Source organism: Eleginops maclovinus, chromosome 6, assembly GCF_036324505.1.
Source record: "Eleginops maclovinus isolate JMC-PN-2008 ecotype Puerto Natales chromosome 6, JC_Emac_rtc_rv5, whole genome shotgun sequence".
NCBI lineage: Eukaryota > Metazoa > Chordata > Actinopteri > Perciformes > Eleginopidae > Eleginops > Eleginops maclovinus.
Genome location: NC_086354.1, coordinates 28,808 through 33,556, shown reverse-complemented (window position 1 = coordinate 33,556; position 4,749 = coordinate 28,808). Strand labels below are relative to the sequence as shown.

The 4,749-nt window shown below is 45.2% G+C and overlaps 1 non-coding gene across 1 annotated transcript; it reads left to right on the top strand.

Moving 5' to 3' along the window:
* The first annotated feature begins 638 nt into the window (after positions 1–638).
* trnad-guc (transfer RNA aspartic acid (anticodon GUC)) lies at positions 639–710 on the top strand. Its single transcript has one exon. It is a non-coding gene; the product is annotated as a tRNA-Asp (tRNA).
* Positions 711–4,749: the final 4,039 nt, after the last annotated feature.

Genomic DNA, 4,749 nt, shown 5'->3' with positions numbered 1-4,749 from the left:
TAAATGTCTGAATGTAACCTGCAGGCAACGTTGTCCCATTGTGCACTGCTTTGGTGGAAACCCAAAAAACTGGTTCGGCCCTAGAGCAGGTTTGGTGGGAAAAGGGTATCTGACTAACATTATGTGATTATGGCATCTTTTCAGTTCAATTTGTTCAATTTATAAACCAAGGAATGGAAGGTTTTTCTCTCCACAAATTTAATGCAAAGTTATATGTAGTTGATGGAACATGCACTTGCTCATTGACTCACGTATAGTGGATAAAAAGCCAGCAAACAGCTCTGACTGGCAAAAGCGAGCTACAGCTCCACTAGCGGCCAAATGTATATAAAATCTGTAGTGGTTTAGCACTATCATAGAGAATGAATGGAAAACCTCAAAACGGTTTGTTATTTTTAGGTCTCTGTAAAATTGTGTAATGTTTTGTATATATTTTTTACTATCTTGGGTGTAACATTAAGCTGTCTGTGGCTCTTTTTTTGCTGTAACAAATGAAAATTTCCCGTCTATGGGAGGAATAAAGGGATTCTTGTTCTGATGGTTTAAGGAGTGTTAATTAACTACTCAATAGTGCCATATGCAAATTGACCTCCATACCGTGGATAAAACCAGTACTACACCAACTAGATCTCATCCCTTCCTCGTTAGTATAGTGGTCAGTATCCCCGCCTGTCACGCGGGAGACCGGGGTTCAATTCCCCGACGGGGAGGAATAACATTTATGTAATTTTTGAATAATATTATATTTTGTGAAATCTCTCTGTTCATATTGTCCCTTAACTTTATTTTTGCAAGAGAGAAAAAAAGCACAATTTAAACACTACTCAAATTAAGTACAACGGACGAGTCGGCATCAGCACCTCACATCAATGCCACAAGCATGCAATGAGTGAGCCTCCGGAGCAGGACGACGCTACAGGAAAGGTTTTTCCTAAGGAAAATAATCTTTTTAATTTAGGGTATGTGCACATGCCGACTTTTTTCTTGCTCAAATCAACTGTTGTCCATGCGACAAGGGTGCCGCGGCAGTGCCCAAAGTAAAAACATATCGAACTGTCCGTATTTAAGTGTTCGAATTACGTGGGAGCCAGAGGGAGCCGAGCTCCCATAGAGTGATGACTGCAGTCCCGGCGTCACGGGGGGGCGTGAGGGGGCGTCGCCCCCTCACGCGGACTGTCCGCCCCCTCAATCAAAATAGTATTTTTTTAATGTATTTTTTATTGTTTTTAGTTTTATTACAACAGTTTATGATGTGTTAAAAACAACAGAAAACTCCACTGACAAACCAAAATGAACAGCATGGGTAAATAAAAAAACAGCTTTGCAATTTACGCAGTTTAGGCTACGTCAAATTGACGGTTAGCCTACTGACAGTCAGTGCGTCATCCCGATTCCCGCCATAAAACAAAAACAAACGAAGCAACGTAGCAGCTATTTTAATTCAAGTGGACATTCAGAATATTTTATACATCTCTGTCTATGGACAGAATGGATATTCGCAAATGGCTGAAAAAGCCAGAAACAACCACACCGTCGGCGGCTTCACCGCCGCCTGGCAGCAGCAGCAGCAGGAGCACCGGAGAGGACGAGGAACACCTGCCGAGGGAGGAGCCGCGGGTTCAGCCTCGCAGTGAGGAGAGTGAGCTGGGTTCACTGGGACCGGAGAGCCCGCTGTCGCACTCACAGCATGGTTTAGGCCAGGGGTCGGCATTACAGTGCTCGAATTACGTGGGAGCCAGAGGGAGCCGAGCTCCCATAGAGTGATGACTGGCTCCCATGAAAGCAACAAAGTCACATTTTTGAGGGGGTCTCTCATATCTGAAGGTGTCTGCCATATATTGCATTGTAATTTAATCGTAAACAACACTCATTATCCATCCCTTTGCGGTCTCCAACCATTAAAGACGTTACATTAAAATAGGCTAATACCGGACGTGCTTATACGCTCAAGAGCGCAGCATACTGCACTTCACCACCACACCACTAGGCTACGTGAGCAAACTGGATAAGATCGATTTGACAGCACTCGCAAGTCCGAAGAAGTCACATAAAAATGTGCTTTTGAGGTAAAGACCAACAACACATCTTAAATTTAAATGTAATTGCCAGTTATGCCGCCGAAAAAAAGGCCACCTGCACCGAATTCATATTCGGCCCTGACCAGTTTCGGTTTTACCACTAAAAAAACAAAAATAGTTGCAGATTTAGAATCAGAAAATGGCCTAGCAACAGCTAGTTCTAGCCAGGCGCCTAACTCTACTGAGCCAGAGGACGTTGTGGCTACAACCAGTCATCATGATGTTTTAGCTGGGACACTTACCAATGACGATGAGGACGTTGAGGAGGAATTGGACGGAGAAGAGGCTGCGGAGACGGGGTCGGGGTCCGGGACCGATATGGAACTGAAGCACCTGCGCCACCTGCCTCAGAACTGGGGGCTCACACAGTGGCGATCGTGGAAGGAGAGAAATCCATGGTTGTGTACAAGTGAGAGTGGCCTTGGGTGCGCTCCCTGCCAGGCAGCAAAAGCTCTCTTGCTCCATGAAAAAAAGACTGGGGTGCACCTTTCGGATGCATGGGTTAATGGGACCGTCAGTAGCTCATTGCAAAAGCAATTACGTAAGAAGATTTACCTGCACCGGGACAGCCTTGCTCATAAAAGAGCAGTGGAGATAGCAGAATTAAAACAAAAAGATGTTCTGCCCACCAAAGTTGTAGAGCTGAGTTTGGCTGCCATCGACGTTACATCAAGCTCATTTAGGGCGGCGTACACTATAGCCAAAGAGAGATTGCCATACACCAAAATGACGCCGATCATGACAGTTAATGAGCTTAATGGTGCAACAGTGGGCCCTGCACACCGCTCCGATCACTCCTGTGCTGCTATTGTGAAACATATAGCAGATGAAATGAAAAGAAGACTTGTTTCCCATGTCTTGAAACTCGACTCACGTATCAGCATAACGTTGGATGAAAGCACTGTGCATGGACGCTCCTATATGATTATCTACATGAGGTGCGATGTAACAGGTAATGGAGACGTAGAGAACGTGTTTTTGGACATTGTTGAGTTGGAAAAAGGAGATGCAGGATCTCTTTACAATGCGTTAAAAGACAGTCTTCAAAATGTGGGGATAGAGGCAGAATTTCTTAAGAGGAACTTCATCAGCATAGCCACAGACGGAGCCGCTGTCCTTACCGGTAGGCATACAGGACTCATTGAAAGACTTAAACAAGACTTCCCTCGACTGCAGGATGTACATTGCCTGGCACACCGATTAGAACTAGCTGTTAATGATTCTTTGAAGGCTGTGGCTGGGTGCAACCATTTTGACATTTTTATTTCAAAGCTTCATAGTCTGTATCACCAATCCACCAAAAACGCACGGGAGCTTGAAAATGCTGCTAGGGAACTAAACATGCAGATTTTAAAAATAGGCAAAGTCTTCACAATCAGGTGGGTGGCAAGCAGTTTCCGGACAGTTAAAGCTGTGGTGAAAGATTTTCCTGTTTTGGCACAGCACTTTACAATGGCCAGCGAAGATGCCTCGCGCAACGGTGTGGAGAGGGCGAAGTATGGTGGCCTACTCAAGCATCTGACATCTACTGGCTTCCTCTCCGATTTGGCAGTGATGAAAGATGTGCTTCGTGAACTGCAGGGGCTCTCATTGAGACTACAGAGAAGGGACACGTCTCTGGTGGATGGCAGCAGACAAATCCATCAAACCACCGAGATACTGTCTGCTATGAAAGAAGATGCCGGTAAAACGGAATCCAAGATTCGCGCAGGCATAGCAAGTGGTCGGTTCAAAGGCGTTGTGCTTAGGGAAACGCAGCCTAAGATTAATAAACCCCAGTTTTATCAGTCCATCCTTGATAATCTCAGATCACGTCTTCCTGACAGTGAACTTATTGCCATGCTCAAGCCTCTAGATCAGCACTTTTGGCCTGCAGAGAGGTCAGACCTAATGCTATTTGGAGAGCGCGAAGTGGGGAGATTCGCAAAACTCCTCTGTGAATCTTCTACCGAGGCTATCGAGGAATTCCGAGATTGGAAGCTTCAAGGTTCTCAGGGGAATACTCTTAAGAAACTTATCGTCGCATGCCGCACTATACTCCCGACCTCAGCGGAGTGTGAGAGGGGTTTCTCGGCTTGCAATGACACAGACGATAAAACTAGGAACGGACTGCGTGCAGCGAGCCTCACTGCCCTGCTATTCATTGACTTGAATGGACCTCCTATTGAGAAATTCAACCCCGTGCCGTTTGTCCACTCATGGATTAAGAGTGGCCACCGGACATCAGCATCATGGATTCCTGGGCGCAGGCCCCAGCCAGCTGAGAGCAGGGCAGTTTGGTCTCTTTTGTCTCCGTAAAGCCCAACAAACATGATCAGAGCATCGAACTGAATTGTTACATGATGGGTGAGTTTTGTCTATATATGCGTTCATTGGGTTACATTATTTGACAAGTCCTGAGAATGTCATGTTTGCTGTTGAACTTGTGCTTTCTTCTATGTTGTTTGACAAAGCCATAGGCTACATAATGCATAACAGTTCACAGTCTAGCCTGTCCCTAAACTGAAATTCAAAAGAATATGTTTAATCTATTTCCGTAAAGCCCAACACGGTCAAACATGATCAGAGCATCGAACTGAATTGTTAGGCCTACATGATGCGAGTGTTTTGTCTATATATGCGTTCATTGGGTTACATGATTTGACAAGTGCTGAGAATGTCTATTGAAGTT